This window comes from Solanum pennellii, chromosome 7, assembly GCF_001406875.1.
Source record: "Solanum pennellii chromosome 7, SPENNV200".
NCBI classification, from domain to species: Eukaryota; Viridiplantae; Streptophyta; class Magnoliopsida; order Solanales; family Solanaceae; genus Solanum; species Solanum pennellii.
The window spans coordinates 20415673-20441521 of NC_028643.1; positions in this window are offsets into that span (position 1 = coordinate 20415673).

Consider the following 25849-nt stretch of genomic DNA (forward strand, 5'->3'; position numbering starts at 1 on the left):
TGAATATAAGTCATTTATAAAGTTTAAGAATCAAAACTTTAAACAACATCCATGACGTCTGGATACAAGTTTATTGAGGTAATAGTGTGCGTTAGCCTATTTAACTAAGGTTTAGGAGTCAGAAAATGATGAATTTTGGTCAAAATGTCTGGGTGCGACTCCCCAAGGACCAACCAAGGGATCTTGAGGAGGACCCTTGAAAAAGTGGCAAAAAGCTATCAAGAGACAGTGTCACCAATGAAAACAATAGACGCGTGGTCCAATCAATGGGGCGTCGATGGACACTTAACCAAATTCGATAAGGGCTTGTTTTGGATTGTCTCTGACCAAAATGACGGACCAGCAGGACGGCTGGTCCCTCAGTCGTCGTTTGATAAATGCGGCATCGATTGTGGTTTCATATGTTAAGATTGTCTTTTGCTGCACGTTTTTAAGTTGACTAAATTAATTAATTAGGTTGTACAAATACCCTAACCAAATTAAACTAACTTAACCAAATTAAACTAACCTAACCTAATTAAACTAACCTAACCCTCAAAACTCCCAAAATCCAATTACTCCTCTTTCTCTCTTCTTCTCTCTCCCAACTAGAAGAACACCATAGAAGTCAAGGTCAAGAAAGTTCTAGGGATGCAAAAGTTCAAGTCTATCCATCAAACTTCATCAATCAAAAAGGTATGATATTCCTTTTACCTTTGGGATCTCTTTCCCCAAAGGGATCCTTCTAATTTATTTCAAAAATATGAAATTCAAGTGGGTTTACTTCCAATACGAAATAGAACTTTTGAATTGATTTGTTATAAATTTTTTGGATATTATGAGTATATTAACATGTATTATAACTCAGTTATGTTATTTCTTGATGGATTGGTCTAATTACTGCAAGATGACCTATTACCCTTAGTCCTAGGTTGTGATCTTGAATTGAATTGTATAGTATTGACTTAATTGGTTTGGTTAGTGATTGAATTACTATCCTATGTTTTTATTATGCATATTATGAGTAGATTGTGATATATTGTAATCAAATTATGCTATTTCTTGAGTAATTGACCTAGGTTGTGAAGTATGTTACGAACTTGACCTAAGTCTCCAATTCTAGGCTATGAACTAGTGATGAATTGTTGTATTGTAATTCAGTTGGCCTTGATATTATGTTGGATACTATTGTGTGATTATATTATACCATTTCTGCGTTGAATGGTAGGTTGATGGTGAGACCTTGATGATGACATTGTGAAGGAGATTGAGTAAGTCTTGTGATTTCTACTCTTTACTTGAATTACGGTTACTTGTGATTAAGTGATTATGTTATATTGAAGTATACCTTATATTAAGATTGGTAGGGTTGGTATGATGTTGAATTGAAATATTTTTAACTATTGATTCTGAGTAGTTTTCTAAGATGTAATTGCTATAAGGATGGTGATAACTTACCGATGTGTCTTATTATGATGTGACTATGTAAATTTGCTAACCTCACATGTATGAATTGTAGTGAAAGGACAATACTCATGCAATTCTTAGTGAGTTATGATGATGATGATTATAGAAGGGATATACCTTACGACCTACATGAAGTATGATGATTAATAAAAGCATTAAAGACATTTCAAAAGGGACTCTATCATAGCATCGAGTAAACTAGAGTGAGGAGTCTTCCTTCCCACATAGGGAAAGTAGGATCACTAATGTACTCATGATATTAGAGACTAAAATGTATATAACATAAAGGGGTACCAACTATATCTCCTTGTTCTTGAACTATGTTGTCCCCATAGGAATACTAGCTAGTGGATTCACGTCGTTCCTATGATCACATTTCGGTACTACCTTGGCAAGTAGTCCACGTTCCTTCAGTGTAGGGTTCCACGACACCGGATTCCATATTAGCTCATGTGATATGTCGGTTAAGGCAAGATGTTCCCAAAAGTTAAAATGAAATAAAGGAATGAACTCTAACTAGGATGGCCTAAGGGTTTAGCTTAGTCTACATAGGGGTATGAGACTCTACCTAAACATTGCACTAGTTAGCCTTCAAGGAAGTCTTAGGAGGATGTTCTTATATATGTATATGCTTATAATTGTATATGATATGTGTGTGATTTTCTTTTACATTGTTGAAACTATATGATGATGGGTTTCACTTATGATATGTGTTTGGTCTCTATGGCTAAAGTATGAGGATAAGTACTCTTAATGATATGCTATGTGAAGTTGGACATTTATGATTCTTGTTGGATTTACTTGGTTGTCATAGGTTAAAGGGCTTTGCTTAGTCATTGCACTCTTTTACTTAATGAGGGTTCATGAGTAAATATCTTGCTTTGATTATGTTGTAATGAACTCTTATACATGATTATTGATGTTTTAACTTGATGATAGAGTTGTCTTGATTATAAGTTCTAGTTTGTTTGTAATCATGATTGACTTGGCTAGTCTTAGAATGATGAACATGATCTTGACATAATGAATATGTCTTATTGAGTGTTATGAACTTCTTGAAGGTGCATAAGGAATTTTAATGTAAATTGCATACTTTAACGAAATGTCCCTTTTTATCATGATTTTATGTTGTGTGAGCATATGGTCTACTACTTAGTACAAGTGATTTGCTAATGCCATTTTCTACCTTTTCCCCCAATATTTTAGGTTTCGATTGCTCAAGGGTTTTTGAGACGACTTTGAATTCTCACTCATCCAAGTTGGGTAGGTCCTCACTTTCCGAGGGCAATTCCATTATCAAACTTTTGATGTTGTTCTAGTTATAAGACTTCTAGATCTTTCCTTTTCATTTGAGTACTAAAGATTGTATAGCCTATATCTGTCTTTATTACATTGATGTATGGGATGTGCCCAATTGATATACTCTTTTTTTAGATGGTTATGAGATGAGATATCCGTTTAAGACTGTGTTAAGTATCTTAGATATCTATGTCCAATAAAAGTAGATGACTATGTAATGTTCTTATACGAAGGGTCTATGTATACTCGATATGAATATATTATGTATATGAGGGAGGTGTATGTAACCTCAAGATAGATTTATAAAAGTTTGAAATTTTTCCGCATTTTAACCTATGAATGTAATGATGTAAACTTAGAGGCTACTCTTAGTCCTCAAAGAGGACGCCGATGCCTTACGTTTGAAGGGTGCTCCCCAGATATGACAAACATAGTATCAGATCATGAGGTTAAGTATCTTTCGAGTGTATGTCTCATCTTACCACGTCTATGTAGATTCTTATTCATAATTGTGAAGCGTGCCACACTTAGGTATATGAAACTATAATATGTTTAGGAAATTTTTCTCTTCTTGGAAATCAAATATTGTGACTCTAGAGTCTTGGCTCGATGTACCCTTATTATCTAAACCTTTATTGTGATTATAGGTAATGAATACTCGAAGAAGAACCGCACGAAGACTTGATGAAGATATTGCCAATGCGGGAGCTCCTCCCCGAGGCAATCAAGTCCCTCCTCATGAAGAAGTTACTAATGATGACCAAGCTCTGGTTAATCCTCCTCCTTTGATGGATGGTGACATAAGAGTTGCCTTTCTCCAAATGTCCCAAGCCATTACTACTCAATCATAATCAATCACTATTCAAGCTCAAGCGATGACGGCCCATGCTAATCAGGAAGTTGTACCCCGAGCAAAGAAAGATGTTGGTACCATCGCCTCCCGTTTAAGGGATTTCACAAGGATGAATCCCTCTACTCTCTATGGGTCAAAAGTTTAGGAAGACCCTGAAGAGTTCATTGACGAAACCTAAAAAATCCTGTATGCTACGGGGTTGACTACTAGTGAGAAGGCCGAGTTATCCACTAACCAACTCAAAGATGTGGACAAAACTTGGTACGTCCGACGGATAGACAATAGGCCTTTAAGAGGTGGACCGGTGACTTAAGAGATTTTCAAGAAGACTTTTCTTGATAGGTTCTTTCCTAGGGTAAAGAGGGAATCCAAAGTGGAGTAATTAATCAACCTTCGTCAAGGAGGTATGAGTGTATTTGAATACACTTAGAATTTAAGTTATGTGCCTTTTTTGGTTTCCAATCCTAGAGATGAAATTAGCCTCTTTATGACGGGAGTGTCGAGTGACTTGAAATAAGAATTTCATTTGGCTATGATACAAAAAAATATAAACATTTCTCATCCATGGTTCATGATCAACAAGTGGAAGAGAAAAGGGTTAAGAGAAAGAGTAGAGATGCCAAGAGGGAATGGTCTTTTGATGGTGGTTCTCCAAAGGGTAGACTTGATATCCAAGACAAGCGTAGGTTTAGGAAGAGGTATTATAATAAATTTCATACCAAATTTCCCAAGGGTCGTGATGCTAGGATGTATAACCCTAAGTGTCAAAAGGGAAGAGGTACTAGATCACCAAACAAGAAGCCGACCTGTGGAAAGTGTGGAAAGAAACATTATGGTGATTTCCTTATTATTTCAGAATTGCTTTGGGTGTGGAAAGAGTTGCCACAAGGTTAGGCATTGCCCAAATGTGACGGGGCAAGACAAAGGTAGCGGGCAAACTAGTGGTTTGTAATGTGGATTCTCCAAAGAAGAATCGCTTTTATTCACTTCGCTCAAGGGGTGAACAAGAGAGTTCTCCCGATGTGGTTACCGGTATTTTACATGTCTTCTATATTGATATGTATGATTTACTTGACTCGGGTGCTACAATATCTTTTGTTACTCCCTGGATAGCTAGAAAGTTTGATATTTTCCCTAATATTTTAAATGAACCTTTCATGTTAACTACTCTGGTAGGTGAGTCGGTTGTTGCGAAGGGGGCATATAGAAATTGTCTTATAATGTTGCCCAATAGAGTTACTCATGTTGAATTGGTAGAACTTGACATGGCTGATTTTGATGTCATTTTGGGGATGGATTGGTTGCATGATTGTTTTGCTTCCATTGATTGTAGAACTAGAATTGTCAAGTTCAACTTTCCAAATGAATCCATTTTAGAGTGGAAAGGAAGAAATTTTATTCCTAGAAGTAGTATAATCTCTTATCTCAAGGCTTGTAATAGAATCTCAAAGGGGTGTTTATATCACATTGTAAGAGTCAAAGATATAGACTCCGAAAATCCTCCCATTGAGTTAGTCCCCATAGTAAAGGATTTTAGGAGGTCTTTCCTAATGATCTTCCCGGAATCCGTCCCGAACGAGAAAATTGGTTTTGGTATGGACTTGCTATAGGATACCAATCCCATTACAATTCCTCCTTATTGGATGGCTCTGACCGAATTGAAAGAGTTGAAGGCTCAACTCAAAGATTTACTAGACAAAGGCTTCATTAGACCTAGTTTTTCTCGATGGGGTGCTCTGGTTTTGTTTGTGAAGAAGAAGGATGGGTCGCTTAGAACATGCATTGATTATCACTTACTCAATATATTCACTATTAAGAACAGGTATCCACTCCCTCGTATTGACGACTGGTTTGGTAAACTCCAAGGTTCAAACTACTTTTGTAAGGGTGACTTGAGATCGAGGTATCAGCAACATAGGTTCAGAGGTGATGGTATACCAAAAATGACATTACGAACTAGATATTGTCACTATGAGTTCTTAATAATGTCCTTTGGTCTCACTAAAACCCCGGTTGCATTTAAGGATCTCATGAATAGGGTGTTTCAAAGTTACCTAGATTTATTTGTCATAATCTTGATTGACGACATCTTGATATATTAAAAAATGAGGGTGAATACATAGACCATTTGAGGGTGGTGTTAGAAGTGCTTAAGGAAAACCATTTGCCAAGCATAGAAAATGTGAGTTTTCGTTCAGGTCTATGGAGTTTCTTGGTATCATCTCTAGTGAGGTAGTTGAGGTTGATCCAAGGAAAACCGAGGCGGTGAAAAATTTGCCTAGGACATTGACTTTAACCGACATTAGGAAGTTCTTGGATCTAGCGGGTTATTATATGAAGGTTGGGGATGTTTTGCGTCGATTTCATCTCCCTTGACTTCTTTGACCCAAAAGAGTACGAAATTTGAGTGGTCGGAGACATGTGAGAGAATCTTCCAAATCTTGAAAAATAGGCTTGCTTCCGCTCAAGTGTTGACTTTACCGAGGGTACAAGGGTTTTGTTGTAAATTTTGATGCATCCCGACTAGGTTTAGGGTGTGTGCTTATGCAACATGGGAAAGTAATACCCTATGCCTCTAGGAAACTTAAGGTGCATAAGAAAAATTAACAAACACATGATTTTGAGTTAGCGGTCGTGGTATTTGCCATGAAAATATGGAGACATTACTTGTGTGGTCTCCATGTTGATGTGTATACTGATCATAAGAGTCTTCAAATGTGTTTACTCAAAAGGAGTTAAATCTTCCATAAAGAAGTTGGTTGGAATTGTTGAAATATTACCACATGAGTGTTCTCTACCAACACAAAAAGGCCAATGTTGTTGCGGATGATCTAAGTCGTATGACCATGGGTAGTGTGTCTCATGTAGCAGAATCTTAAAAAAAAAACTAGTGAAAGATGTTAATAGGTTGGCTAGATTGGGTGTTAGATTGGAAGATTCTCCGAACGGTGGCATTATGGTCCATCATAACTTTGAGTCATCTTTGGTGGTTGAGGTGAAGTCTAAGAAACACCTTGATCAACCATTGATGTACTTGAAGAAATCGGTTCTTGCAAAGCTTAATGAGTCATTCTCCTTAGGGGAGATGGTGTGTTTAGGTATCAGGAAAGGTTGTGTGTTCTAATGTAGATGGCTTGAGCAACCGGATTCTTATGGAAGCTTATGGATCTCGGTACTCCATCCATCCGAGTTCAACAAACTTGTATCATGCCCTTCGGGAAGTGTTTTGGTGGGAATGCATGAAGAAGGACATAGAGGAATTTGTTGCAAAGTGTCTGAATTGTCAACAAGTGAAAGTCAAACACCAAAAGTCAGGTGGTTTACTTCAAGAAATCCAAGTCCCTACTTGGAAGTGGGAAGACATCAATATGGACTTTGTGGTAGGTTTGCCTCGGACACAAAAGCAATATCACTCCATATGGGTGGTTGTGAATATGTCGACCAAGACCGCTCCTTTTATTCTCGTCAAGTCTAGTTACTTACACATTGGAGTATTATGCAAGGATTTTCATAGATGAGATTGTGTGTCGCCATAGTATTCCGTTATCCATCACATCAGATAGGGGTGCAGAATTCACATCCAGGTTTTTGAGGTTATTGCAACAAGGGTTGGGTTCCAAGGTGAAGCTAAGCATAACTTTTCATCCTAAAATGGATGGACAAGCGGTGCGTACTATTTAAACCCTTGAGGATATTCTTAGATCTTGTATAATTGATTTCAAAGGAAATTGGGATAAGCGCTTGCCTTTGATGGAGTTTGCTTACAACAATAGTTACCATTCATCTGTATCTATGGCTCCTTATAAAGCCTTGTATGGTAGGAGATGTAGATCTCCAATTGGATGATTTGAAGTGGGTGCCTCTTCACTTTTGGATCACGATTTAATTTATATAACTTTAGACAAAGTTCATATCATAAGGAATCGCTTGAAAACAGTCTATAGCCGGCAAAAGTCTTATGCCGACCATAGGAGAAGGGAATTTGAGTTTGAAGAAGCTAATAAAGTGTGTCTGAAAATTTTTCCTATGAAAGGGGTGGTGATATATGACAATAAAGGGAAGTTGAGTCCTCGTTATGTACGTCCCAATGAAATCTTGCAAAAGATTTGTAAGGTTGCATATGAGTTGAGATTGCCTAATGAATTGGCTTCGGTTCATTCGAGTGTTCCATTTTTCCATGCTTAAGATGTATATCAGTGATCCTGAGTCCATTCTTCCTATTGAAGGTCTAGGTGTTCAAGAGAACCTTTCCTATGAGGAGGTTCAGGTTCAAATTCTTGATAGACAAGTAAAGGAGTTAAGGAACAAAGAGGTAGCTTCCGTAAAGGTGTTATGAAAGAATCACCTAGTTGAGGGTGCAACATGGGAGGTCACGTTACCCTCATCGATTTGATAACTAAACTTATTTATTCCTACTAATAATGAAAATAATGACTAAATTTGAGGTTGCTTTGACTTTTTGTGAAATTTTTCAAAAATGTTCATGTCACAGTGAATTACGGTAGAGTTATGCCTATAGACTTGAAAATTGTAAATCTTACTTGTTTTGAGTTATGTTGAACATGTTGATATAGTGAGTCTTTATGAAATGATATTGACCATGTTGATAGATTGAGTTTTGGAAAATTGACTCCTTAATGATATGTTTAGCTCATGTTGTTGTGAGAAGGAAATTCCTGATATTGTCATGATAGAGATTTATGTGTAGTAATTAAAGTTTTGAATTTCTACGTGTAAATTCCATGATTGATGTTGTAACTCATGTTGTCGTGTGTTTTTGGTTGGGCTGCTACTCTTGAGTCTACTCCTTCCTTTTTAGGAATTTTAGTGTTATTCGTGGACGAATGTTCATAAGGAGGGGATAATGTAATACTCCAAAAGTCTAAGACGTATTCTAGAGCCTAAAATCAATGTCTAAGGGTTGTATAACTGTTTTAACGTACAAAATAATGAATATAAGTCATTTAGCAATTGAAACGTCAATGAACGTCCATGACGTCCAGAAACTAGTTCAGTTAGGTGCTAGTGTGCCTTAGCCTATTTTACTCAGTTTTAGTATACGCAAAATGAGGAATTTCGGTGGAAGGATGTCAAAAATGTATTAGAGTTTGTTTATAGTTGAAATGTCCGGGTGCAACTCCCCAAAGACCAACCAAGGGCCCTTGAAGAGGACCCTTGCAAAAAGTGGCTAAAAGCTGTCAACAGACAGTTTCACCAACGAAGGCCATCGACGAGGCATGGTCCAATCGATGGGCCATCGATGTCACCCTCAATGGACACTTAGACAAATTTGCGAAGGGTCTGTTTTGGACAGTCTCTGAACAAAACGATGGACACACTGGATGATTGGTCCCTTGCCCATCATTTCACAAATTGGGAGTCGACCGTGGTCTCGTCTGTGAAAACAGTCTTTTGCTGCATGTTTTTAAGTTGAATATATTAATTAATTAGGTGGTTATTTAATTAGTTATGTGTTAATGGAGGTCTAATTAATTTTATTAATGACCTATATAAAGACCCTAACCTAAATAAACAAACCTAACCATCATAATTCTCAAATCTCAATTGTTACTCCTTCTCACTTCTTTCTCTCTCCCATGTAGAAGAACACCACAAAAGTAAATGTCAAGAGGTTTAAGGGTATAATAAAATATATTTTATCCATCAAAATTTATCAATCAACAAGGTATGTGATTCATTTCCCCTTTGGGATCTCTTTTTCCAAAGGGCTCCTCCAAATTGATTTCAAAAATATGAAATTCAAGTGAGCTTACTTCCAATATGAAATTGATCTTGTGAATTGCTTTGTTTATTATTTATTTTGGATATTATGAATACATTAAGATTTCTTATAACTGAGTTATTTAATTGTTGATGGATTGGTCTAGTTTGTAGAAGATGACCTATTCCCCTTAACCCTAGGTTGTGATCTTGAATTGAATTGTATAGTATTGTCTTAATTGGTTTGGTTAGTATGTGATTTACTATACTATGTTGTTATTATAATAATTATGAGTAGATTGTGATATATTTTAGTCCAATTATTCTAGTTCTTGCGTAATTGACCTAGGTTGTGAAGTATGTTATGAAGTTGACATAAGTCTCCAATTCTAGGCTATGAATTAGTGATGAATATTTGTATAGTGATTCAATTGGACTTGTTATTATGTTTGTTACTATTGTGTGATGATATTATACCATTGTTGTGTTGAATTAAAAGTTGATGGTAAGACCTTGATGATGGCATTGTGAAGTAGATTGATTAAGTATTGTGATCTCTATTAGTTACATCAATTATAGTTACTTATGATTAAGTGATGATGTTGTATTGAAGTATACCTTATATTAAGATTGGTAGGGTTGGTATGATGTTGAATTGAGTTGTCTTGAACTATGGAGTGTGAGTTGTTGGCTAAGATGTAAATGTTATAAGTATGGTGATAACTTACCAATGTGTCTTATTATGATGTGACTATCTAAATGTGTTAAACTCTCATGTATGAATTATAATGAAAGGAAAACACTAATGCAATTCATATAAAGCTATGATGAAGATTATTGTATAAGGGATAGAACCTATGACCTACATTATGTTATGATGATTAATAACGGCATTAAAGACATTTCAAAAAGGACTCTAGATTAGCACCAAGTGAACTAGATGAGGAGTGTCCCTTCCCACATAGGAAAGGTAGGATCACTAATGCACTTAGGATGTTGGAGATTACAATGTATGTATCATAAAAAGGGTCCCAACAATATGTCCTAGTTCTTGAACTATGTTTCCCCCATAGGAATACTACCTAATGAATCCACATAGTTGCTATGTTCATGTTCTGGTACTCCCTTGGAAAGTATTCCGTCTTCCTTCGATGTAGGGTTCAATGACATCGGGTTCAACATTTGCTCATGTTGTCTATGTTGGTTAAGGCAAGGTGTTACCAAAAGGTAAAATGAACTAAACGTATGAACTCTAACAAGGATGACCTAAGGGGTTTAACTTAGTCTAGGTAGGGGTATGTGACTCTACCTAAATATTGCACTAGAAAGCCTTGAGAGAAGTCTTAGGAGGATGTTCTTATATATGTATATTCTTATAATTGTATATGATATGTAAGTGATGCTTTGATTTTGATTGTAGTATATGATAATGGGTTTCACTTATGAATATATGTTTGGTCTCTATGGCCATTGTATGATTCTATGTACTCTTAATGATATGATATATGAAGTTGGACATCAGTTATGATTCTTGTTGGGCTTAGTTTATTGAGTAAGGTTACGGGGCTTTGCTTAGTCATTGCACTAGTCCACTTAATGAGGGTTCATGAATAATTATCTTACTTTGTTTATGTTGAAATGAACTCTTATACATGCTTGTTGATGTTATAACTTCATTATAGAGTTGTCTTGATTATATGTTCTAGTTTGTTGGTATGCATGATTGACTTTACTAGACTTAGTATGATGAACATGATCTAACATTGGTGTGATAAGGTATAAACATTGTTTTAAGACCTATCCTAATGGATATAGGTCATTTAGGAAGTTTAGGAACCAAAATGTCCAAGAACGTCCATGACGTTTGGAAATTTAGTTCAAGGAAGTAATAGTGTGTCTTAATCTATTTGACTAGCTTCTAGGAGTCGGAAATGCATGAGAGTTGGTTGAAGGGTATATAACATGTGTTTAATATGATTCTTGGTCGAAATATCTGGGTACGACTCCCTAAAGAACAACCAAGGGCCCTGGAGAAGGACCCTAACATGTAGGAGGCAACACTGCCTTGGCAGTGCGCAACCACAAGATGCAAATGCTGGCTCTTATATGGATCGACGGGGCGTCGATGCCAACCGTCGACCAAAACTTAGCAAAAATTCTTGATCCCTCTCCTGCATAAGTCTCTGACCAAAAATACGACTATGCAGCACGGAGGGAGGCCTGGCCGTCAATGGACCAAGGATCCGTCGATTTTGGTCTCGTCGATGGGCCTGTAATTTTCCTGCACGTTTTAAGTTCGACTCACTTAATTAGTCAAGGGAGTTTAAGGGATTATAATTAAGTTAATTAACCCCCCCCCCATATAAAGACCCCAACCCTCATTAGACTAAACATAATTCACCAAACAAATCCTCTTCCTTCTCTCTTCTTTCTCTCTCTATTAGAAGACACCATTAAGGACTAGGTAGGGGAGGAAATTAGGTGCTGTTAAGGGACGAATTCACCATCAAATTTTCATCAAACGTTGAGGTATGGGATTTAATTCACCTTAAAGACCTCTTTCCTCAAAGGGTTCCTTCAAAATATTTTCTAAAGTTGGGTTTTCATGTGGGTTCTTCTCAATCTCTAAAATTAGGTTATGAATTCATTTGTTTCTGTTTTCTATTGGATAATATGAATAGATTAACATGTATTCTAACTTAATTATGATATATCTTGATGGTTTTGGTCTAGTTTGTAGATGATGACCCTTAACCCTTAACCCTAGGTTTTATACTGACATGAATTAAGTTGAAATTGGTTCAGTTGACTTGGTTATTGGTTGAATTGCTATTAATTGATGTTGTTACACTAATCATGGACACGGTTGAGTGATTTGTAGTCTTTCATACTTGTCCTTGAGATGATGAACTAGGTTAGGAAGTGAAGTGACCTAAGTATCTTATTTTATGATATAATCTAGTATTGAATTGTCATGTCGTGATCCTCCTAGCCTTGTTATCATTTTGAATATTGAATTATGATGTTGTATACCCAAAATTGGGATGATTTGAGGGTTATGGTAAGAACTTGATGATGAACTATGAAGGAGACTTGGTAACTCTTGTGATCTCTATCCGTTACTTTAAATTGTGGTTAGTTATGATTAAGTCATGATATTATATTGGAGTATGCCTTGTATTAGGATTGATAGGGTGGTATGATGTTGAATTGAAATTTCTTTATTATGATTATGAGGTGTTCTCTTAAGATGTAAATGTTATAAGTAGGGTGTATGATTTACCAATGTGCCTTATCATGATATGAAATACGAATATGCTAACCTCACTTATATGAATTGTAATGAAAGGATTTATACTCGTGCAATTATTATTGAGCTATTGATGATGATGATTCTACAAGAGGTAGACCATATTACCTAAACCAAACCATGATTGATAATAAAAGGCTTAATGACATTTCAATAAAGGGTCTTAGCTTAGCACCGAGAGAACTTGACAATGGGAGGTGATGACTACCCATAGAGGATGATTCACCATATAGTTTTAAACATGGTTTAGACTTCCCAAAGAGGGATACTCATCCAACGGATTCCTATGAGAGGAGTGGCATGTAGAGGCATTATACCTATCTCCTAGTTCTAAAACTATGTTGCCCCCATAGGAAGACTAGCTAGTGGATCCACCTAGATAGCTACGTTTATGTTTTGTTTTATTTTGGCCGGTAGACCATCTTCCATAGGTGTAACATTTTACAACACCGGATTCCACACTTAACTCTTGTGGTCTTTACCGGTTAAGTCAAGTGTTCCCTAAACTAAAATGAAGTAATAAAGTATAAACTAACTAAGGTGACTTTAGAGGTTTTACTTAGGTTAGTAAGGGGTATGGGACTCTACTTATGCCTTGCACTAGTTGGCCTTGATGGAAGCTTTAGGAAGTTGATATTATGTATGTATATGATAATGATGTATATGATAGTAATATGTTGATGCTACAATATAAATGGTATTATATGATGATGATTACCTTTATGAACATGTAATTGGATTTTATTATTAAAGTATGATGTTACATACCATTAAAGGTCATATTATGTGAAGTTGGACATTAGTTATGGTTTCTTGTTGGGGCTACTTGATAGAGTAAGTTTACGGGGCTATGCTTGGTCAATGCACTTGTTGACTTGAGGAGGATTCATGGGTACTTGTCTTGCTTATTATGATATTGTTGACTCTTTTTCATGCCTGTGAATATGGTTTCAAAATTAGTACAAGTGGCGTAATAACCCCATTTCATCCTTTTTCCCAAACATTTTAGGTTGCGGTCATTGAAGGCTTATTCGAGATGACTTGAAGAAGAATTGGATATACTCTACCATCCAAGTGTGTAGGTCCTCACATTCTGAGCTCGATGCCGATATCTAGCTTATGGAGTTGCTTTGTTTTGTACGACTATTATGTTCACTATATTTTCATTTGAGTACAATTTGTATAAGCCTGTATGTGGCTTCTATACATTGATGTAGGGCTATTCCAAATTTTCTATGATCGATTAGATGGTATGAGATTTGACAACCTCTAAGACTATGTTCTATCTTATATGTATATGTGCAATAAAAGTAGAAGTCTATGTAACCTTCCTGTACAAGGGGTCTATGTATACTCGATATATATATATATATTATGTGTATGTAGAGGTCTATGTAAACCTCCAAGTAGAAGTAATAAAAAGTTCTCAAATTTCCGCTGAATTAAACTAATGAATGTGATGATGTAGGCTAAGAGGATAGTCTTAGTCCTCAAAGAGGACGCCAACGCCGATACGTGTAGGGGGTAAACCTGGATGTGACAAACTTGTTATCAGAGCATGAGGTTAAATATCTTTGATTCTATGTCTCTCTCAACCACGTCAATGTAAGATCATGTGCATAATTATGAAGCATGACACACTTATGGATAAGAACCTACATGATGCCTAGGAAACTCTAATTTTTCTTGGAAATCTCATATTGTGCCATTAGAGTATACTTATGGAGTCCTTTTGCATCTAATCCTGTTGTTGTGATCATAGAAAGAATGAACACTTGAAGGAATGTGGCACGAAGACTTGAAGAGGAGAGTGCCAGTGCAGGAGCTCCTCCCCGTGATGATTAAGTTCCTCCACTTGAAGAAGATGCTAATATGGAACCAACTTCGATTAATCCTCCACCATTGATGGATCATTATATGAAGGCTTCCCTCATCCAATTGGCTCGAGCCGCCACTATTCAAGCCCAAGCTATGACAACCCATGAAAATCGAGAGGTTGTACCCCATCCACATCAACAAATTATACTATGGCTTCCCGTCTAAGGCACTTCAGTCCGATGAACCCTCCTACCTTCTACGGGTCTAAGGTTGAGGAAAACCCCCAAAAGTTCATTGATAAGGTCTATAAGATACTCTTGGCTATGGGGTTGTCCACAAGGGAGAAGGCCGAGTTGGACACCTATAAACTCAAGAACGTATCTCAAGTATGGTATGTACGATGGAGAGATAATATGCCATTGAGGGGTGGTTCGGTGACTTGGGAGTTCTTTAAGAAGGCTTTTCTAGATAGGTTCTTTCCTAGAGATATGAGGAAAGCTAAAGCGATGGAGTTCATCAGCCTTCGCGAAAGAGGTACGAGTGTTCATTAACAATCTTCGAAATTAACTAAGTTGTCGAACTATGCTCCTTCTTTGGTTCCGATCCTAGAGATGAAATGAGCCTCTTTTGACGGGGGTGTCGGATGAATTGCAAGAGGAGTGTCGTTTAGCTATGTTACATCACAACATGAACATTTCTCATCTTATGGTGCATGCCAAGCATATGGAAGAGGCAACGACAAAAAGAAAGAGTAAAGATGCTAAGAGGGCAATATCTTTTTATGGGGGTCCTTCAAAGAATAGGTTTGAGATACAAGAAAAGCCTAGATTTAATAAGCGGGTTTGTAATAAAGTTTCATTGAGGTTACCTAAGGCTCGTGATGATAAGGTAACCAAACCAAGATCTCAAAATGGAAGGAGTGGAAACTCACCTCATGAAAAGACTACATGTGCTAAATGCGGAAAGGGTTATTTTGGTGAGTGCTTGGTTGGAAATGGAAATTTTTTAGGTTTTCGTAAAAGTGGGGACAAGTTTAGGGATTTCCCTAATGTGAGGGGTCAAGACAAGGGTAATGGTCAATTTCAAGCAAGTGGTTCAAAGGAGGATCCAAAGAAGAATCGCTTTTATTCTCTCCGCTCTAGGGATGAGCAACAAATTTCTCCCAACGTGGTGACCGATATGTTGAAAGTTTTCTCTACTGATGTATATTCCTTACTTGATCCCGCTGCTACTTTATCATTTTTACTCAACTAGTAGACAAAAAGTTTGATATTTTACCTGATTTTTTGCATGAACCTTTTTAGTGTCTACTCCGGTGGGGGAGTCGGTTGTTGCAAAGAGGGTGTATAGAAATTGTCCTATAATGTTGCCCAATAGAGTTTCTTATATTGAGATAGTATAACTCTATATGTTTGATTTTGATATAATATTGGGTATGAATTGATTTCATGCTTGCTTTGCTTCTATTGATTGCAGGATAAGGGTGGTGAAGTTTAATTTTCCAAATGAACCCGTTATAGAGTGGTAGAGGGGAAACAATATTCCAAGAGGTCATATGATCTCTTGTGTAAAATCATGAAAAATGATCTCAAAAGGTTGTCTTTTCCATATTCCTCCAGAATGGGAAATTGATTTTTGTATTGATTTTCTACCAGATATAAATCCCATTTCAATTTCTCCATATCGGATCGCTCCGTACGAATTGAAAGAGCTGAAGGCTCAACTTACAGATTTACTAGACAAAGGCTTCATTAGACCTAGTATTTCTCCATGGACTGCTCCGGTTTTGTTTGTGAAGAAGAAGGATGGGTCCTTAAGAATGTGTATTTTTACCGCCAACTCAATAAAGTCACAATCAAGAACAAGTATCCTCTCACTCGGATTGTCGGCTTGTTTGATCAACTCCAAGGGGGAAGCTACTATTCTAAGATTGACTTGAGGTCGGGGTATCGCCAACTTAGGGTGAGAGGTGAGGAAAAACGAAAGACGGATTTTCGGACTAGATATGGTCATTATGAATTCTTAGTAATGTCCTTTGGACTCACTAATTCTCCGGTGGCATTTATGGACCTAATGAATAGGGTGTTTCAAAGTTACGTAGATTCATTTGTCATTGTATTTATTGATGACATCTTGGTATATTCAAAAAATGAGGGTGATAAAATAAACCATTTAAGGGTGGTGTTGCAAGTACATAAAGAACATCAATTGTTTTTCAAGTATAGCAAATGTGAGTTTTAGTTGAGTTCTGTGACATTTCTTGGTCATATCATCTCTAGTGAGGGAAGTGAGGTTGATCTAAAGAAAATGGAGGTGGTGAGAAATTGGCCTAGACTCCAACCGACATTAAGAGTTTTTTTGGGTTTAGCCTGTTTTTATCGAAGGTTCGTGGATGGTTTTGCGTCCATTGGATCTCCCTTGACTACTTTGACCCATAAGTGTAAGAAATTTTATTGGTCGGAGGCATGTGAGAGAATCTTCCAAATGTTGAAAGATAGGACTACTTCCGCTCCGCTGTTGACTTTACTCGAGGGTTCAATGGGGTTTGTTGTGTATTGTGATGCATCATGAGTGGGTTTGGGGTGTATGCTTATGCAACATGGGAAGGTGATATCCTATGCTTCTAGGCAACTTAAGGTGCATGAGCGAAACTATCAAACTCATGACCTTGAGTTAGCCGCCGTGGTGTTTTTCTTGAAAATATGGAGGCATTACTTGTATGGTGTCCATGTTGATGTCTATACCAATCATAAGAGTCTCCAATATGTGTTTACTCAAAAGGTTTTGAATCTCCGAAAAAGAAGGTGGTGAGAATTGTTGAAATATTACGACATGAGTGTCCTTTATCACCCCGACAAGGCTTATGTGGTTGCGAATGCTCTAAGTCGTATGACTATAGGTAGTGTGTCTCACATAGATGAATCCAAGAAAGACACAGTGAAAGATGTTCATAGGTTGGCTAGACTAGGTGTGAGGTTGGAAGATTCTCCGAATGGTGGTTTCATGGTTCATAATAGCACTGAGTCATCATTGGAAGTTGAGGTGAAGTCCGAAAAACAACTTGATAAATCATTGTTTTATTTGAAGTAATCGGTCCTTGGCAAGCTTAATGAGGCATTCTCCTTAAGGGGGGGATGGTGTTTTGAGGTACCAAGGAAGATTGTGTGTTCCCAAGGTAGATGAGTTGAAGAACTGGATCCTTGAGGAAGCCCATGGGTCCCGCTACTCCATTCATCTGGGTTCGACAAAAATGTACCATGGCCTTAGGGAAATACATTGGTGGAAAGGTTTGAAGAAGGACGTAGTGGAGTTTGTTGCTAAGTGTCTGAATCGTGAACAAATAAAAGCCGAACTTCAAAAGCCATGTGGCTTACTACAAGAAATCCAAGTTCCTACTTGGAACTGGGAAGACATCAATATGGATTTTGTAGTGGGTTTGCCTCGGGTCAAAGGCAATATGACTTTATATGGGTTATTGTGGATAGGTTGACCATGTCCGTTCACTTTATTCCTGTCAAGTCTGCTTATTCTGCGAAATATTATACTAGGATCTTCATAGATGAGATTGTGTGTCGCCATGGTATTCCATTATCCATCATATCAAATCGGGGTGCACAATTCACATCTAGGTTTTGGTGGTCATTCCAAGAAGGGTTGGGTACTAAGGTGAAGTTGAGTAGCAGTTTTCATCCCCAAATGGATGGTCAAGCGGAGTGTACTGTTCAAACCCTTGAGGATATACTTAGGAGTTGTATTATTTATTTCAAGGGAAATTGAGATAAGCACTTGCCTTTGGTGGAGTTTGCTTATGTTAATAGTTTTCATTCATCCATCTCCATGGCTTCTTATGAAACCTTGTATGGTAGGAGTTGTAGGTATCCTATTGGATGGTTTGAAGTGGGTGAGCCTTTTGGTCCAAATTTGATTTATAAGACTTTGGAGAAAGTTCATATCATAAGTAACCAATTGCAAACGGCCTATAATCGGCAAAAGTCTTATGCCGATCATAGGAGAAATGATTTGGAGTTTTAAGAAGGTGATAAGGTGTATTTGAAAATTTCACCTATGAAAGGGGTTGTTAGATTTGGCATGAAAGGAAAATTGACTCCTCGTTATGAGGGTCCCTATGAAATTTTGCAAAGGGTTCGTAAGGTTGCCTATGAATTGAAACTTCCAAGGGAATTGGCTTCGATTCATCCGGTTTTCCATGTTTCCATGCTTAAAAAGTGTATCGGTGATCCCGAGTGTATTTTTCCTATTGAGGGTCTTGGTGTGAAGGATAACCTGTCCTATGAGGAAGTTCCGGTTCAAATTTTTGATAGGCAAGTCAAGAAGTTAAGGAATAAAGAGGTGGATTCCGTAAAAGTGTTATGGAAAAATCACGAAGTTGAGGGTGCAACATGGGAGGCCATTGCCGACATGAAGTCCCGTTAACCTTATCTATTTGATAACTAAGTTTAGTTGTTCTTACTAATAATGAAAATAATGACTAAAAATTGAAGTTTCCTGATTTGTGGTGAAATCTTGCAAAATGTGCAATTTTAATAGCATTACAGTGACTTACAGTGAAGTTGTGCATTTGAACTTGAAGTTTTGCTCTTTGTCTTGTTTTGAGTTATGTCGTGCATTTTGATATGGTGAGTCTTTATGGAATAGTATATTATATGTTGATTAGTTGAACTTTTACATAATTGACTCATAAATGCTATGTCGAGCTCTTGTTGTTGTGAGAAGGATATTCCTCATAATGTTAATTTGAGCCTTATGTGTGGTAATTGAAGTTCTGAATTGCCTTATGTAAGTGATATGATTGATGTTGTTATGTGTTATTGTTGGTTGGGCCGCTAGTATTGAGTCTATTCCTTCTAATGATTTTTAGTGTCATTCGTGGCCGAATGTTCCTAAGGGAAAGGGGGGGGATAATGTAACACTTCAAAAATCCAAGACATGTCTTAAAGCCTAACATAAATGTCATGAAGTCTAGACACTTTTTAAGGCCTATTTTAATGTTTACAAGTCATTTAGGAAGTCTAGATATCAAAACGTCCAACAATGTCCATGACATCCGGAAACTAGTTCTAGGAGGTACTAATGTGCCTTAGCCTATTTGATTAGCTTTTAGGAGTTGGAAAATGATGAAAATTGGTTGAAGGGGGTCCAACATGTGTTTAAGTTGATTTATGGTCGAAACGTCCGGTACAACTCGCCAAGGACCAACCAAGGTCCCTTGAGGAGGACCGTTCCAAGTGAAGTCAACACTGCCTGGGCAGTGTGCACCAACGAAAGGGCACAGACGGGGCGTGTGTCGATCGACGGGGCGTCGATGCTAACCGTTTACCAACACTTAGCCAATTATTTGATGGGTCTAGTTTGCACACTCTCTGAAATAATCGATGGACGTGCAACATGGAAGGGGGGCTGGTGCGTCGATTGAGCCACGAGGCATCGACGGGGTTCCATCTGTGAGTGTCCTGTTTTTGCTGCACATTTTAACTTAGTTTAAAACAATTAATTAAGGGGTTTTGTGGCTATTTAGGTATTAAGGGAAGACTAATTAACTTAATTAAACCCCCATATAAAGACCCCAACACCATTAGTCTAATTACAACTCTCAAAACAAAACTTTCTTCCTTCTCTCTTCTTTCTCTCTCTATTGGAAGACACCTTTGAAGACAAGCTAGGGGAGGGATTTGGGGGCTGTAAAGGGAATATTTCACCATAAATTATTTATTAAACGTTGAGGTATGAGATCTAATTCACCTTCGAGACCTCTTTCCTCAAAAGGTTCCTTCAAAGTATTTTAAAAAGATGGGTTTTCATGTGGGTTAATCTCCTTCTCGAAAATTATGTTATGAATTGATTTGTTTATGTTTTACATTGGATAATATGAGTATATTAACATGAATTCAAACATAATTATGATATATCTTGATGGGTTTGGTGTAGTTTGTAGAAAATGACCCTTAGCCCTTAACCCTAGGATCGATATTGATATGAATTTGGTTGTATTTGATTCAATTGACTTTGTTATTGATTGAATTACTATTAAATGATGTTGTTACTTTAATAATTAACAATTTAGAGTGAGTTTTAGTCTTTCATGCTAGTTCTTGAGAAGATGATCTAGGTTAGAAAGTGAATTAACCTAAGTATATTGTCTTAAGCTATGATCTAGTATTGAATTGTGATGTAGTCATTCTTATATCCTTATTATCATGTTGATTATTGACTTATGATGATTTTTACCCAAATTGGGTTGAATTGAGGGGTTATGGTAAGACCTTGATGATGAACTATGAATGAGACTTGGTAAGTCTTATGATCTCTATCCTTTACTTCAAGTTGTAGTTAATTCTGATTGAGTCATGATGTTGTATTAAAGTATGCCTTGTATTAGGAATGATAGGGTGGTATGATATTGAATTGAAATGCCTTGATTATGATTGTGAGGTGTTTGCTTAAGATGTAAATGTTATAATAAGGGTGAATGATTTACCTATGTGCCTTATCATTATATGAAGATGTTATTGTGCTAAGCTTACCTATATGAATAGTAATGAAAGGATTTATACTCATGCAATTCTTATTGAGATATTGATGATGATGATTATACAATGGGTAGCTCCTATGACCTAAAGTAAGCTATGATTGATATTGAAGTCTTAAAGACATTTCAAAAAGGGACTATAACTTAGCACCGAGTGAACCAGATTGAGAAGTGTCCCTTCCAATATTGGGAAGGTAGGATAACTAATGTACTTTTGAGATCGGAGACTACAATTGATATAGCATAAAGAGGGTCCAAATTATATCTCCCAGTTCTTGAGCTACATTTCTCCCATAAAAATACAAGCTAGTGGATCCACGTAGTTGCTAAGTTTCATGTTTTAGTTACTACCTTGGTAAGTAGTCCGCCTTCCTTCGGTGTAAGGTTTGATGACACCAGATTCCACATTAGCTTATGTAGTGTATGTCGGTTAGGGAAAGATGTTCCCAAAAGGTAAAATGAACTAATGTTTTTGAACTCTAACTATTTTAACCTAAGGGGTCTAGCTTAGTCTAGGAAGGGGCATGTGACTCTACCTAAGCATTGCACTAGTTATACATCATGGGAGTCTTAGGAGGATGCTCTTATGTATGAATATGCTTATAATGCTATATGACATGTATATGATGAAGTTGCATACTGTTGATACTGTATGTTGATTAGTTCACTTATGAATATGTGTGTTTATATTTTAGAGCAAGATGATATGTACACCTAAATGCCATGTTATGTGAAGTAGGATGTTAGTCATGATTCTTGTTGGGTTACTTGATTGAGTAAGGTTATGGGGCTTTACTTGGTTATTGCACTTGTTGACTTGATAGGGTTTCATGGGTAATTGCTTTATTTATAATGAAATATACTCTTTTTCATGCTTATTGTTAAGATGACTTGATGATAGAGTTACTTGAATATGTATCTAATTTTAGGCTATGCATGTTGACTTGTCTAGACTTGATGATGTTGGTTTGGTAATGTACATTCTTATGGCTTAATGAACATGTTGTATGGATTGGTATGGTCTTGTTGAATATGCATATGTATTTTCAATGTGAATTGCATACTTAAAATGTCCTTTTTCTTAGCATTTTTTCAAAGTATGTTTGCATATGGTCTCATACTTAGTACAAGTGACGTACTAACCACATTTCTTCCTTTTACCCAACATTTTAGGTTCCGATCGTTGAAGTGCTTTGAAGGCGACTTGAAGAAGTCTTGCTCTTATTCATCCAAGTACGGTAGGATGTCATTTTCCGAGGGCGATGCCACTATCTAGCTTATGGAGTTTTCTTTTTAGTTAATGACTAATATGGTTGTTTCTTTCAGTTTAGTATGAAACGTTGTATAGACCATGTGAGGCATTTTTACTTAATGTATGGGTTATGCCCAAGTTTTTACAATCTTATTAGATGGTTATGAGATGAAACGACTATTATGACTATCATGTCTATGTTATACTTTATATACTTATATACAATAAAAGTAGAAGACTAAGAAATCTTCCTATATGAAGGGTCTATGTATACTTGATATATATATATATATAGCTTATGGTGTTTGCTTTTTAGTTAAAGACTAATATGGTTGTTTCTTTCAGTTTAGTATGAAACGTTGTATAGACCATGTGAGGCATTTTTACTTAATGTATGGGTTATGCCCAAGTTTTTACAATCTTATTAGATGGTTATGAGATGAAACAACTATTATGACTATCATGTCTATGTTATACTTTATATACTTATATACAATAAAAGTAGAAGACTAAGTAATCTTCCTATATGAAGGGTCTATGTATACTTGATATATATATATATATATATATATATATATATGTATATATATATATATATGTACGTATGTATATATATATGTTATGTGTATGAAGAGGTATATGTAAACATTCAAGTAGAAGTAATAAGAAATTCTAAATTTTCCGCTAAATTTTACCTATGAATGCAATGATGTAAGCTAAGAGGCTAGTCTTAGTCCTCAAAGAGGATGATGACACCTGTTATGTCTAGGGGGTAAACCCGGATGTGACAAACATCATGCATATTCAAGCTGAGACCTCATCATATAGACACAATAGGACTCATACTATCCATATTAACATACAATTAGGTCAATACAAAAATGTAATGCTTATAAGACGTATACATAGATAAATACATATAGAACACCTTCATAGAACTCCCTTCAAGGGCAACTTGTGCAATGCATAGGTAAAGTCCCATACCCTCACCTACACTAAGAAATTTTCTCAAAATTTAGGTTATCCTAGTTAGGGTCCATTACTTTACTTCCATTATCCATTTAACATTAGGGAAATCCTAGACTTAACCGACATTAACACCATGTAAGCCAAACATGTAATTTGGTTTCATCTCCTCACAACAAGAGAGGGTATCTTTCTTGCCATGGAAATACATGAATATCATGCTAGCATCTTAGGTGATATCACTTGCTAGGTCCTATGGGGCAATATAGTTATGGAAACTTGGAGGCATATATGGAAACCCTCGTTATGCCTATTGAGGCATTGTAGTTATCCACCTCGTGAGGATAATGGTGAGAAAGCTTTGCCACATTAGGAAAGGCCCTCATCTTCAACTTCACTAGGTGCTAAGCTAAGTTCCCTTTATTGAATGTCTTTATTAACTTTACTTCATAAAAATGACTGTAGGAGGTTTAACTCCTCATATTCTTAGCTCATAGGTTATAGATGAGAATGTCATTTCATCAGCCTAAATAAGTGAGAATATCTTTCACATGTACATAACATATTTAAGCATAATCTAGTTCAGAGTACAACTTAGAATACCTTTCAAGAGACTTCCTCTTTACTAGATTATCATACATGCATCATAGATATGCTTTCATGTGTGTGTATGTGTACATATATGTGAGAAAACCTTTCACCTACACTCTTTACCCACACATGTTCATACTTCACTTCATGCATCCATAAGTATATAAGTGTACCTATTTGAGAAACCGTTTCACATATACACATTTAGACACTACACATATTCATACTTAATCATATTATATACTTTTATGTTCATAGCTTAATCATGCATACATATTCATTTACTTAGAGTAATCACCCTAGGAACTTTTCTATCCAGGTAAACATCTGCAATGTATAGACAAAGGCTCATACCATTGCCTACACAAGTACACCAATCAAGTCATCCTAAATAAAATACATAACATATTTCATGGACATATACTTTACTTGCATAGTAATAGACATGAGTGCATATGAGAATTATCCTTTTATTAGACACCATGAACCTATACTACCTATAAACATACATGAGGTGTGAATGTGTGTACATTGTTCAACATGATCACATAATGGATAAAACCATTACATTGAGGCTGCCACCCTCTTCATACCACAATGCACATTCAAGCATAGACCACACACCACATCATAGCATAGGAGACAAAACAACTTCAACATTTGCATTCTAGATCTAACATTTGCTAAGATCACACATTCATATAGAGGTACATAGGTAGGGGACATTAACCATTAGGACTTCATCAATGGAAGCACCTAAACCAAACCAAACCCTAACAACTTCATTCTATTGACATCACATCATCAATCTAACTTACATCATGAATTAGTATTGGAGAATAGGCATATAACTTTACATAATATGATCATCATAACCAAACATTCATAACAAAATTGCCTTCAAGTCCATGAACACATCACATATTGAATGACAAGGAAGTATTAACATCAAACATAATTGGACCATACCACACAATGCCATACAAGGCCAATTCAACTAGCAATTCTATAGAGAAATAGAGGAAATAGGGCAAACTTACAATATCTCCAAGATTTGATTATTATTGATCAATACTCATAATTCATCAATAATTCATATTTAGGGCAGTATGTAAAAGTACAGCGGCATAAATGAAATCATGCTTCAACCATCATAGGATCAAAATCACATTATGTACGATACATCATGAATTATATCGAAGATGGAAGTATATATGTCTACCTAACCAAATCTCCAAACCTTGATCCACATTAACAATTACCAATAATTCATAAGCAATTCTCAAGGTAAACAATAGCCATATATATACATTAACATGATCGAATTCACAATCTAACAACATCTCACCAAGATCACACCACCCACATTATAACTTAATTGAGAAATTGTGAGGAACATGGGTTCATCGTGAAATTGGATTGAAAACATCAGTATAAACAGTAGATAATCCCTAATTCATCATAAGCATGCTTTTTAAATTGGTTTGAGAAGGAACCCATGGCTAGATTGAAAGATTGAAGGTTGATCATGAAATCTCATATAAAAGCTTTGAAGGAACTCTTTAAATGAGAGGTTATATAAAGATGAAGTATAACCATAACTCATTATACGAGAAGACCACGAAATCATGATGAATAATTCATGGAAATCCAATCTACAAGATGTTCTTGCGCTTTATCTCCAATGAAGGTTTCTAGAGAGGTTTTGTTTAGGAAGGGAAGTCTAATTTTTGAAGAATGAATCGGGAATGGGGTTTCATGTTATTAAATAACTTAATATACCAAAAATACATAAAAATAACCGTCCATAGTAATTTAGGAACGTGAGTGAATTTCTCATTCACCCCTTTAATGAAACAGCGAGTGCATACAGATTGTAGGCTGCATTGACTAACAACTTTCGATGGGGCGTTGAATGGATGACGACTCGTCCTTCTGCTCTATCGTTCATGACTGCAGCTCCTTATTTAGGAATTGATGCTCACCAAGCAAAGTGTTGAGATATTTACTAATCGACGGGCCATATCCTAGAATACGGGGTATCGA